The sequence below is a fragment of the Drosophila nasuta genome, chromosome 3 (genome assembly GCF_023558535.2).
Source record: "Drosophila nasuta strain 15112-1781.00 chromosome 3, ASM2355853v1, whole genome shotgun sequence".
Lineage (NCBI taxonomy): Eukaryota > Metazoa > Arthropoda > Insecta > Diptera > Drosophilidae > Drosophila > Drosophila nasuta.
In genome coordinates this window covers 37,991,375-38,005,537 of record NC_083457.1, presented here as the reverse complement: position 1 = coordinate 38,005,537, position 14,163 = coordinate 37,991,375, and the positions used below count along the sequence as shown (strand labels likewise).

The 14,163-nt window shown below is 34.0% G+C and overlaps 1 protein-coding gene across 2 annotated transcripts in view; it reads left to right on the top strand.

Annotated features, from left to right (window-relative positions):
- Window positions 1-14,163, top strand: part of LOC132788032 (protein sprouty) — a 31,107-nt gene that overhangs the window by 937 nt on the left and 16,007 nt on the right. Inside the window, exon 1 of one of the 2 annotated variants that reach the window (XM_060795321.1) lies at window positions 11,409-13,066. The exons of the other annotated variant lie outside the window; for it this stretch is intronic. The gene's annotated coding sequence lies outside the window, so the exon portion shown is untranslated. Of the gene's footprint in view, window positions 1-11,408; window positions 13,067-14,163 lie in introns of those variants that run through there. 2 annotated transcript variants of the gene reach the window in all.

Here is a 14,163-nt window from a genome sequence, read left to right as displayed (position 1 = left end):
GTAAATAACATTTGAACTTTGTTATTGCTTTTATTGCATTTGAAGTAGATTATTTAACCATTTTATCAAAAATTATATTCGAATTCTTATTTTAACTAAGAATTCTTTTATTAACAATAATAAATAAAAATATAAATTTATTTTAAACTCTCTTCTACATACGTAGATTACGAAATTCTAAATAAATACTTGAAAATACTAAGGGGAAATTGAGCTTTGTTCTTACCTCGATTGCAGTTGAATTTTGATAGAGTATTAAACCATTTTATCAATATATATTCTAATTCTTAGATTATCGGCGCAATATAGTAATTTCTAATCCAATAAAATATAAAAATATAAACAAATTTGAAGCTCCCTGAATAATGGAAATCAATCGAATAATTATATTCTAATTCTAATTATTCAACAATATAAAGAAATATTAACAAATTTTAATCGCTCTTGCTTCTACTTGAATTTCTAAATACTAAATAAATACCAAATTAAATATAGTAACTTCTTATTCAACAATAAATAAAGATATAAACAAATTTTAAACTTCTCTACTTCTATTTAATTACTAAATAGTAAACTTATAGGTAAATTACTAACTAATAAATGAAAACTAAATTAAATATACAAATTTAAAGAATCTTTAACATCTACATAAATTACCTAATACTGGCCATAAAGTCTAAACAAAAAATAATTTCTTCTTAAGCAATAAATAAGTAAAAAACAAGAAAACACCTTCTAATAGAATTCATTAGCAATTCCAAGGAATTCTACTTGCATATCCTTATGTTCTAAAAAGACTTGTTTACTTAAAGGGAATGTTATTAAGTGGATCGCAACTTAACCAGTTCCAGCTAAATGCTCTATTTGAATATGTAAATCAAATTCTAACAATACATTTCAATATTCTTAATGGCATTGTTAAAAATTGTTATTGTAATCATTCTTGATTTCAGAAATCATTGAAATTTCGAATTGAACTGTATTTCTTCTAAATCATTACTAGCAAGTCAATCTCTAACTTTCTAAGAACTCCTCTTCCACAATGGTATTTTAAATGAATGCAAATTTAACAGGTCCAGCTTGTATCTCTTCTTGAATATCCATTTGTAAATGAAATGCAACTAAATGCGCAATAGCGTGATATTATTTTTAACAAATTTTAATTGAATTATTTAAGTTCCAGATTCCATGCTTAAAAAGAGAGAATTCAAATAAACTCATTTATTTAATTGATTGGAACCAACATGACTTTTCTTTAAAAGTTTTCTGATTCTTTATTGAATATTTTTTTACTATCAAATCAGCAATCTTGAGTTTCCCAATCCAACAATCAGTTTTGTGAAAACCTATCACTTTTTAAATAACCCACAAAGATTTTATAATCCAAGATTTTTCCAAGAGTTCTTTTACACTTAACGATTTAAACATGCACAGTTTGTAAACTCAACAAAAAATTTAAAAAATTTTTTTTTGTTAATTTGCAATTGTTTTAAAAATTTGATCTTTTATGATCTTCTGGACTGCCTTGTCAAATAGCCAAACAATAGATTGAGATTAGAATTGTTTAGAACGAAAAGGAAGTACATTTTCAAATTTTAAACAAAATATTATCGACCTAAATAATATTGTCTAATATGTATGCTTCAATACTTTAGAAGTTTTTTTCTTATTTTATTTCTATAAATTGAAATTTTATACTTTCTGATTAAATAGTTCAACAATTAGCTGATCTCTTAAAACAGTTTAGTAATCTTGTCTATTAATTGAAATATAAGCAAAATTATTAAAGATATATATTTTTAAAACCATTTAAACTGAATATTCCTTGCCTATAGATAACATCCTGATGTAGTCCATTCTCAAATGATCTTCCGAAAATCTATCCAAAGATTCTCAATGCTGTTTCGTTTCGAAGCTAAACTGTTTTTATTTTCAGTGGTAGAAATTAGACTAACATATACAATTTTTTTTGTAGATTCGTAATTTTCCCAATTTTATTTTAAAGTTTTTACTATAAATATTATGAATATTATTATTATGAATATAATTATTTTGTTTCAATCTTCATTAACAGAGTTGTTGTTGTCGACTTCAAATCACAACTAAGCTTCTACATTCCCGGCTGCCCAGACACTTAAAACAGCGAATTAGCTAAGGTCTTGGCATTAAGGCTCTTAATTGAGAACTCGCCTTATGCCAGATATTATTATCTTTTTTTTTGGCAATTGCGAAAAAATTCAAAACAGTAGTCGACAAATTCCAACAGCTGAACGAATCTCTGAATACCGAATAACAACAACAAAAATAAAGAGAAGCAAATTGAATTGGTTCCATTTGCCTGATGATTATTTGTTTTTTTTTTTTGGGTCTCTGAAGATCACTGGTTGAAATCTGAGACTGGGGAGACGAAGAGGAAAGGGAAGTTAAGGCAAGGGAGTTATTTTTCTGAAATTGGTATCATAATGACTCGAAATCAAGATCAGGCAGACACTGTTTTGCTTTTTGTTCGTGGACCTTTGGCCGTTGGGCGTTGCCATAAGCTCACATCAAATTCAATTCTTTGCGAGCATCCACAAGGCTGGACAGCGAAAGGCAGCGATATAGAAAGAGAAAGAGAGAGAGAGAGAGAGAAAGAGATGGAGATGGAGAACTGCGTGAATAACTGCGTTAATTTCCCAAGTTGACAGCGGATGTGGCTACTGTTGCATGGCATTCCAGACTCTCCAACTCCAACTCCAATTCTGAATCTGCGACTTCAGTCTTGACTCTGACTTTAGTTTTTGGCCTCTTGCGATCATTCGCATCGTTGCTTCTCCTTCTTCAGCATTGTGGCATGAGGCATGCAACAATCTGCGGCATTCCGCGGGTGTGTCAACTGTCTTTATTTTGGTCAGCTTCTGCTGCCCGCTGAGCGCCATTTATGTCCAGCCAAAATACTCTTGAATAAGCCCCAATGAATGCCACAGGACTGAGGCCTGATGCCTCATTCTCGACCAGCTTCTGGCAACACCCGCGCAATTTTCTCGCAACTTAAGATTCCAAAGGTACCTCAATCTTTCCTTGATCAACTTATAGCCTTATAAAGCTAAGCTCGAAAAGCATCTAAAATAAAAAATTAAATCTTGAGCAAGTGCAAATATCATTACAAGATCAACGGAGGAAACTTTACCAAATTGGGTCAGCATTATTTTAGATCACGGATATCTTGTTCTTATTCTTCAAATTGAATTAGTAACTGCAAATGATTAGAGCATAATAAAGACTTCATACGGGAAGTAAATGATCAATGATCGGATAAGCAGTCCATTAACATTATAGTTTTTCAACAATATAAAGTCCAGGGCTTCAAAGTTTGAGAGCTACAAGTTTTTACTTAGTTATTAAAAGTTGTCAGTATAATAATTGCTTAGTTAAAACAAAAACAAGTAAGAAAGTTACAGTCGAGTGTGCTCGACTGTGAGATACCCGCTACCCATTTTTAATAAAGGCAAAATATTGCGGTATCATTTTCAAAATATACCGAAAATACTAAAAAAAATACTAAAAATATACCAAATGGTATGTTTGGTATATCGATATAGTACACCATTCAAAATATACCATAAACCGCACAATGTGCTAGATTGTCGGCCAAAGCAACTCAGACCCCTAGTAAGTAGGCGTTTTTTGCCCATACAAAAGTATTTCTTTAATAACTTCCACAATTTTTATCTGATCGGAATTATAACAACTACAGTAATTATTGTATATACCAAAATTTGTAGCTCTAGCTTTAAAAATACACTTGTTATTCAATTTTTTTGATTTGCGGGGGCGGAAGTGGGCGTGGCAAAAATTTGAAACAAACTTGATCTGCGTGCAAACATAACAAATGCTGTCGAAAAAAAATTATAGCTCTATCTCTTATAGTCTCTGAGATCTAGGTGTTCATACGGACGGATGGACGGACGGACAGACGGACAGATGGACATGGCTATATCGTCTCGGCTGTTGACGCTGATCAAGAATATATATACCTTATAGGGTCGGAGATGCCTCCTTCTACCTGTTACATACATTTCCTGCCGGCACAAAGTTATAATACCCTTTTACCCTATGGGTAGCGGGTATAAACAGAAGAAAAGTTCCATTCGCTTGCAAAATGTATAAAGACTCATGATCAGCAAGGACTTCCAAGCTTAACTGTTAGTTAACAATATGGAATATTGAGTCTATAAAACCATCTATATTATAAAGACTTTCAGAGGTAGCCCTTTTAAATATTGAGACAATAAATTCCAGTTGAACTGTGGTCGCGGCTTTTACCAACATCGTAAACTTGGACTATATTTTAAATGTAATATGAATAAATTATAGAGCAATTACAATCTCTCTTCTCTCCTTTCTCGTATTAAAAGTATTCTTGATTTGTTCATTTAAAAATATCATAAAATGTTCAGTGAAAATGTATTCGACATTTCCAAAAATTCAATGATCAAATGTATCTTCAATCTTCTTTCTGTAGACTTCCTACTCTTAATTATGAGAAATAAAATCAATTGTATCATAACAATTGGAATTAATATTTTAGTTACCATGCGGAGTTTTATTTAAACTACATTAACATTTTTAGTATCAAAGACATATAAATAACAACTAAATATAGAGGAGGATAATTTATTCAGGCACAAAATGAAAATAGACTCTTTTAAATATGTTCAGACTATTTATTTATTATAAGCCTTCGTACAAGAATTTATAATTGGAGGGAGTGTTAGATTATTGACAAAAATATAGTTTATTCACTACTCATTTGCCACAAATATTAAGTTTTTCGTTCTGCTTTTAATGTTGTGTAGCAATAATAGATTATAAAGATATCGATTCATAAGAAAGGATTATATTTGCACCATGTATTTTCCCATTTCTAATTAAATTTTTCACTTCAAAAATTAGGAAATTTGCAATACATTTTTAAAGGTGTGTTAGGTGTGTTAAAATTAGTATGAAAAACACTAAAAGACACCGTTTTTTGATTAAAAAGTATGGTTAATAAATTGTATATAAAAATAGCTTGGGCTGTAAAGTCTGTCAAGTATTTTTATTTATAAGTTATATGCCAAGCAAAAAATGCATATAAATACATAAAAAATCATAATTCAGAAAAGGCAATAATTTGGTTTTTTAATTGTGGGTTGACAACGACTTCATTTCTGTCATTGTTGCAAATGGTTTTAGCTAAATTATTGAAAACTCAAACAGTTTTTCATGCGTCGCTCGACGTGTGGAGCGGGCCACCAACGCCGTCGCCTTCGCTGTCGCTGTCGCAGTCGCAGTCGACGTTGCCGTCGGTTCGTTTCGGCCACTTTCCAAGTTGATTACATACTTATAAGTGTGAGTGCGTGTGTGTGTATGCAAATCAGACAAAGCCCACATCGAAGGCGAGTCCAAAGCCAATGCTTCACATTTAACAATTTTTGGCTGACTTGGCAAAGATTTAAACAAAACCTACGACGAGTCCAAATTTGTCTGTAATTTAAATATGCATTTATTATCCATAGGTCTCTCTGTCTGTCTCACTTCTTGTTGTTGTTATTGTTGTTGTTGTGTTGGCCGAACCGCATTAAATTGGAAGTTTTATGCTTCAGCATAACATAAATCCAATACAAGTTATGCACAATATTTATTTGGTGTATCGAAATTATGAATTTTTACATAGATAAGATCGAGAATCTAATAGGATTTCAAATTACTTTTGTTTATTAATAAAAAAACTATGAAGATTGTAAATTAGATATGTGGAATAGGTTGTAAAAATATGCGGCATCAATTTACATAACTCTGCGAACAGTAAAAAAATAATACCCAATAAGATATATCTATAAAATTACAAATAGATTTATTTATTTATTTTGTATTCATTCGTATTTTAAGGTTTAATTTATATGCATTGAAATTGTATGTTTTTGATCGAAAATAAGGTTTTAAATAAAAAAATGCTTATAACTTATTTATAGATATAAAAAAAAAACATTTTGCAGAACTTCAAATTAAACAAAATTTAATTACAAAATTGTGTCCAAGAAATAGGAAAAGTTTACATGTTTTATCTTTTTACGGACATTACGAAAACTCTCTAATCTTTTATTTCAAGAAAAAAAAATTTATTTTATGTAATAAAAATGCTTAATTTTTTTTTTCTTATTAAATTTAAATTACAAAAATAACTTTTACTTCATAATCTTTGTTTTAAAGGGAAATTCGTTATGCTTCATGTTTAAAATACATTACCAAAAAATCTATTTGTATTTGATAAGAAAATATATTTTGAATTATGTGTATTCCAATATTTTCATCATATTTTTAGATTCTAAAAACATGAATTGTGAATTTTGAAAGAATCTATTTAAGCTACACTAACTTTTTATAGTGATGAATTTATAATAAGTATTCTAAACATTTACAAAAATGTTTTCAGGATTAAAAAGTATAGTTAATGAATGAAATTTTGTATCTACTTTGTAGCGTTGGTTTTTTATTTGAAATAATTACATATTAGTTGGACCATTTAAAATATAATATTTTATCGTATTATATTTTGCTTCGTTGGTTTTTGTTATGAGAAAACTTAAACTGTTTAAAATCAATTATCATATTAAATTCAGTATTTAATACTATCAAGTGAAATCGACAAACGAAAAATGTTTGACAGTAAAAGTTTGCGTGTTAAAGAATTTGCATTTCGTTGTCGACTGACCCAATTCATCAAATTTGAAATTTGTAACCATTTTTGGGGAGGCTGGCAAAAGAATTGTCGAATTGGAAAAACCCAAAATAAGAAAAAAAAAATAAGAGAACTTGTTGTCTACAGTTTTGAGTGGGTAAGAATGGAACTTAAAATGAGCCGACGCGTCGGCTAAATCGCATGTCGATTTACATACAAAATATGTATGAATGTAAGTGTATATCTATGTAGGTATGTTTGTACATCTGTCGATTCGCATGTGGAAGTGTCGTAACTAACAGATACCAGATTGTCGGCCTGCTGTCAGCCTGCCATCCGCTCCGCCCACATTCATCAGAAGATGTGGGCAACTTATTTACCAAAAACTAAAAGAAGAAAAAAAGCACAACAAAAAAATCTGTCGCAGTTTCATTATGCCCAAAAGATTGTTCAGCGAATGCGTGAATGTGTGTGAGTGTAAAAAGAATTTCCATAAAATTAAGTTTTAATCGTTGACGCGTTGTCTGAATCGGGGGCGACTGCAAGTCTGTCGAAAATCGACCATTATTCACATATCAATGCTAAGAGCAAAAAAAAAAATGAAAATGAAAAATGCAATTTAAACGTAAACGTTTTCATACAACAAAAACAACAACAAAAAATAAACGTGCAAATAAAACACAATAAATATTAATACATTAAATAAAATAGCAAAGGAAAACACAACAGCAACAACAACAACAACAATTTTAAATAATACAAAAGCAGAAAATAAATTTTGTCTTTGCCAGCAGCCCACACGACAGCGGCAGCGACGTCGACAGAGCGGGGGCAGCGTCGCTGGCAGCGCAGGCCTCCATTCATTATAATCGGTTTCATTCATAAAAACGACTCTTGGCAAGTGAGTGAGCGAATGTCGCTGACGAATTCGCCGCGTGCGCCTCTCTCGCACTCACGCTCGCTCTCGCGCTCTTTGACTCAAAGCCAACTCGCCCGAGTGAATGCGAATTCGCCTTCGCTGCGCTGTGATTTTCGTTTCGTTCGCTCAAACGAAACGAGTTGAGTCTTGTGGCATTGTGGAGAGGAAGTTTCGAGTGTCGACTGTATATACACACACACATGCAATCGTATATATGTGTGTGTGTGTGTGATAGTTACAAATATAGTTATGTGTATGTATGTAGTGGGTATGTTTAATAAGCCATTTTGATAGTATGCCATAACTACAACTAGACTTCCTTCGGAAAGTTCATGCTAATCTGTGGCATGGCACCCAAGAGTCTATGTCACAAGTCTGTATGTATTATTTTACTTTATTTTTCATTTTCATATTTGATTTGATTTTATTTTTCTTAGTTGTTTAGTCGTTATCTGCAACCGATCCGATTTGCCTCTGCTATCTCCCCCCGGTATTTTTCCCTTTTTTTTTTTGAGGCTTGGCTTATTAGACAACAAACAACACTTCACGCTCGCTTTAACTTTTTTTCTTTCGTCGTTGTCTCCTTTTTGTTGTTGTTGTTGTTGCTGTTTTCAACGCACGTCGCTGTCGACGTCGACTTCGCTGCCTTTTTTTTATGTCGAAGCCAAGAAAAGTGCTACTGGTTTTGAGATTTTTAGTTTGAAGTCGTTGCGCACAGTTGCCAACGCGCCGCAGAGTCGTGTATTTTTCTTTTTCATACGGACTGCGCAGAGCACTCGGCAACTCTGCCGAACATCAACATCAACAACAGCAACAACATTAACAGCAGCCCAACCAGAGACCAGCCAGACAACGTTGAACCAGTCGTTGATGTGTTTGCCTTTCAATATCTTTCACACTGCAGACACTTCACTTGTTTCACATTCTAAAGTCGCTTCGGTCAAGAAGGTGCCAAGGAATAGATTAAACATAGAATCGAAATATGACTAAAAATAAATATGTATCAACATTATTATACTTTTTATTTAGTTACTTCTTTAAAGAAAATATAATCAACCAAAATACATACTTACTACATACCTATTTTAATTATTGCTTTATAAAATCTACTGTTTAGTTAGTTTTCGAATAATTCATTTTCAATTTGCAAATATTAAGTTTCGAAAATTTCAGTAAATCAAAGTTTTCAAATGTTTTTTCGAAACATATCTTAAGATAAGAGAACTTTTTATTTAGTTCCAGAGTCGATGGCCTTAGTAGCTAGCACTCCCTTCTTTTAGTTATTATATTATTTTGTATAATAATTAACATGTAAATAAATAACTAATATACAGAATCTAATACAGAATTGAATAAAAAACAACAAATATAGAAATAGTTTGGTAAAATTGTTTGTAAAACATTCTTTTCCTATATTTATTTATTTATTAGCTTAATTTTCTACATAAAAAGTAAATAACTTTGATAAAATATTAGGCAATTAATAATAGGAATTAATTAACAATATAAACCCAGTTATTTTTTGTGCTTTTGTATGAAGTAACTATTTTTTAGTTGCTATGCAATTCATTTTCGTTCTAAAACAAATATTATAATAATATGTTTGCTTATATTTATTTTTTATTTACATAAGAAGAATTTATTTTCGTATTAAAATAAACATTATAAAATAGAATAATGCGAGTTGTTTGTATATATATTTGGTGCTTTTATACAAACTACATTGTTTTAAAAATGTGCCAACAAATATTGATCAAAGTCCCATAGCTCTCAATCGACATCATGTGATTGTTTGCTCAGGTGAATGATTTGTACCTGTGCTCTCGCCTGTTGTTAACTTTTCTACACACACCACACTGGCAGAGCAGCAGCAACAACAACAACGGCAACAACAACAACGACTTATGCTTACCTCATGCAACATTCAGATACAGATACTTACACACATACACACACTCAGTCAGATACTGACAACCACACACACACACACACACTAGAAGAGATACACACATATACGAACACACACACATGCACACTTGGCAGCTGCAGCTATCCATGCATAGGCAACAACAACAACAACGACAACAACAGCAACAACATCGCCGTGGTTTTGTAGCTACTTTCGCCTCGCTGTGTGCGTATTTTTCATTCATATTGGCAGCCAACGCGAAACAGACAGAGCAAAGCAAAGCCAGCAGCAGCAGCGGCAGAGAAGCAGCAAAGCAGCGCAGCGGCAGAGCAACAAACGCTCATTGAGGCTGATACATTTTTTATGGCCGAACGCTAAAAATTCGTTGGTGAAAATATGCAACCGAAAAAATTCATTGAAAAAGATCGACACAAAAATCGAGCAGGAAAAACACGTCGTTGCCTCAGTGTGTGTTGGTGTGTGTGTGTGTTTGGGATTTAGATTTTGAATTGGAATTGCTATTGGTATGCTCTGTCTCCCTCTTACTTACTCGCTGTATGGCGTAGGCTGTTTTGGGGGACACTGCAGGGGGGCGGTTGTTGCTGTTTGCTTTTAAATTTAAATGAATGAAAAAAACTGACATGAATTTTGTCGCAAGTGCCCCCCAGCACAGTCCCGTGACGTCCCATCTCCCCCCCCTCAGTGGCTGTTCGTCGTGCCGTCATCAACAACAACAACAACAACGACAACGACAACGGCAACATCAACAACATGGCCGCGGCGAGCGAGCGCGCCTACAAGTTGGCATATTTTCAATTTCCGTTTTTTACACACCAGCAACAACAACAACGACAACGACGACGACGACGTCGCAGCGAAGCCCCCAACACTACACAGACACAGCACACACACACACACACTCAGACGCACTCGCAAGCAAGCAGTGAGCACACACACACACACATACAGAGAGCGAAGCGCACACCGACAAAGCTTCGCAGCCCCAAAGCTTATGTTGGCGTCGCTTGCCAGGGACCGGGGCCTGAGCAGGCGAGGGGGCTAACGGGCAACGGGTGGTGACGGTGGCGGTGGCGGCAACGTCCGGTTGGTTTTTAGTACGAAAATTCGTCGTCGTCGTCGCTGTTGTCGCTCTTAGCATAGGCTTCGTGCGCTTTTGAGGCCTGCGAGTGTGTGAGTGTTTGTGTGTGTTTTGTAGTCGCGCTGCATGTGGAACAAGGGCGCTGCGAATTGCGGCGGCAGGGAGGAGGCCAAGAAAGGCCGACCATGTGTTGTCGCCGCCGCCGCCTCACAATGCTTGCTTGCTGTGTTGTTCACCAAAATCATTTCTACACTCTCACTCAAAGAGCGTAAGCAGCGAGCGAATTCAGTGAGTCAAAGAGCACTTGGCGCTCTCGCTCTCCCACTCTCTCTCTCGCTCGCCTCTCGTAAATGATCAACTCTATCGGTGTGCACGCACACTTGCTCACAAGCAGGCAAGCAAATACATAAGTATACAACACAAACCCAGTGGGATAAAGCGAAACGTGTTTTTGAAAGACAGCAAAGAAGAACTTATTAAATAGTTTATATATATAAAACGGCTAAGAATTAAACATACATGTATTTAAATAAAACAATACATAATTAATATACTATAACTGCAACACAAGCGAAATTTATTAATCAAAATCACTCAACGAAGGGAAGCGACTGGTCATCGCTGTTGGCAAGCACTCAATTCCCACTGGGTTGGCGACGCACTCACACAGCGACGCGCTCAGCGTACTCTTTTCGCCGCACACACAATTTCAGAATGAATTGAATTCGCCGCGGACAGCAAAGCAAACGGTTGCCAGTACGTCGCATCGAACTCGGCATTCATTTCGCTTCAAAAACTTTGAGCGTGTACACAGTGCAACGTGAACGGAACGGAGCTGAGCACAGCACAGCAGCGGCTGCCGCGAAGAGTACAATTTTTTTTAGCCTGGCATTATTATTATTCAAAATACAAAATACCACAAAAATTAAAACACACACAATAACCGAAAAACATTTCACATTTGAACAACAAATTTTTGTAACAATTTTTCAAAACACGAACGACGAACCAACCGCAAAAATAATTCGGTTTAACGCAAATTAAATACAAATACAAATATATATACAAAAAGGAAATTGTGCTAAATATATATAAATATATATATAAATACAGAAAAGTGTGATTGTTTTGAAAATAAATGAGAAATTGCAATTGCAATTGAGAATCTATTTTGGAATTACAAATTTGCTTCCAATGGAAATCATGTGCCTAAAAATGTAAATTGCGCAAAGAAAAATCGACGTCTATTTAAAAGTCCAACAACAATAGCAACAACACCAACACCAACAACAACAGCAACATTAACAACACCAGCAACAACAACAACAACAACAACAGCAACAACAACAACAAGAAAACAACGAGCACGGCAAAAATATCTAGCAAAAAAAAAAACAGCAAAAAAAATTCAATTCAAATACAAAACGTGTTAAGCAAAAAATAATACAACAGCAACAGCAACAACAACGACACACGAAATTTGTCTATATAAAATTGCATAAAAATATTTTTTTACTGTAGTGTGTTGTCTCGTAGCGCACACAAATACAGGTACAAAAAAGCGACACTCACATCTACAGCCGTCGACGTGGCCCTCGCCTCAGTGTGTGTGTGTGTCCGTGTCCGTGTGCTCGTTGATGTGCCTGCGTGTGTTTGTTTGTGTGCGTGCACGCCTGTGCTAGTGTTTGTGTGTTTGTGTGAGCCGCAGTCGCTGTCACCGTCACCGTCAACGTAAACGACGCCGTCGTCGTCGTCGTCGTTGCTGCCATCGCCATCGTTGCCATCGTCGCCATCGCCGTCGTCGTCGTCGTCGTCGCTGCCGCAAACGTTCATTATTATTATTATTATTATATTTTTGGCACGCAAACCTGTAACAGTCGCCTGCTCTGCCAGCGTCAACGTCAACGGCAACAGCGCTGTCAACGTCGCGTTTTGTGTTAATTAAATTTACTTTTGTGAATGAAATGCGAAAAAAAAACCAGCAAAGCGAATAAAAAATATTTTTTAATATGTACATAAATGCTAAATAAATAACACGAAAAGCAGCAGCAGCAGCCGTCGTATAATAATAATAATACAACACACTCACACTCACAACAAAAAAAAGAGAGAGAAGCAAAAATCTACTCGGCCGTCTATTTGTATATTATACATTATATACACACACACATACACATATATGTATATATGCGTGTGTCGCGATCGCGAGTAGAATTAAAAGCCACCAAATCAAAGCCACCCAACAAAACCCCGAAAAAAAAACACATCTCGGCAAGAATTTGGATTATACGAGTATACGACCAATCGACTCTACGATTACACACCATTAATCGGATATATAGAATACTATAATCATATATTAAACGATATTCGATAAATCATCATCACGGATTGGATATTTCTTTTTTCATTATCGGATTGCTTTTGAAAATCAATGTAAGTTTCCACTCCCCACCAACAATAACTTCGAATGGTAGATTAAAGATATATGGCCAATAAAATACCATGTTCTGAGTTTAATCATTTCCCATAAGCGGGTGGCTGGCGTAACCTTCACGCCAAGTCGAGTCAAGTCAAGTCGGGGCAAGTCAAGTCGAGTCTATCAGGAAATGCACAATATGTATTCCATATACGAGTCAAGTCGAGTCGCGTTGAGTACGAGTCGAGTACTCGTTGAGACATTCATTCTTGGCGATTTGTCGCAGGGTCGTGACAAATGCAAATCTCACTTAATTAGTATACATATTTACGTGTTTATATGCATGTTTATAATTATCACATAGTATTGCATACATATTTACTAGGAAGTATTCACTAAAAGGAAAGGATTGTATTTAATTCAATAAGACAAATGTTTAGATGCTGAATTGTGCTTGCTTTCAACATTAACATTGGAATTTCCCCAATAAAGAATAACTACGGAAACTCCATAATTTCTATGTTTTATGCATTATTTGTTCGCTAGAAATTGTTTTCCTAAATAAAAAGCTTTGAACTTGTAGAAATTTGATTTATTTTATAATAAAATTTGTGAATGGAATTTCTTAGGAAATGTGCTTAAATATTTTGGGAATTTTTGTTAATTTATATTTTGAAATATTTCAAGAATTGTGATTAATCTATGTATGTTGTTAAATATTTTGGGAATTTTCGGGAACTTTGACTAATTTATATTCATTAATATTTTCTAAATTTTTCTAAAATATTTGGGGATTTTTTGATGAATATTTATTCCTATTTAAATTGCTTCCTGTAAAGATAATATATGTGCAAGTTTCCTATATTTTTGAAAGTTTCGGGAGCTTTGATTTATTTACGTTCTTAAATATTTCCTAATTATTTCTTAAATATTTGGGGATTCTTTATGAATATCTAATCCCATTTAAAAGGTTTCCTGTAAAGAAGTTTGCTTAAGCAAATATTTGGATTTTATAATATTCATGGATTCCAAAATAGATTTTAATTTATACAATATTTACTGTTCAAATGCAATCCATAAACGCATGTTCTATAATTACGTAATTTCGAAATCT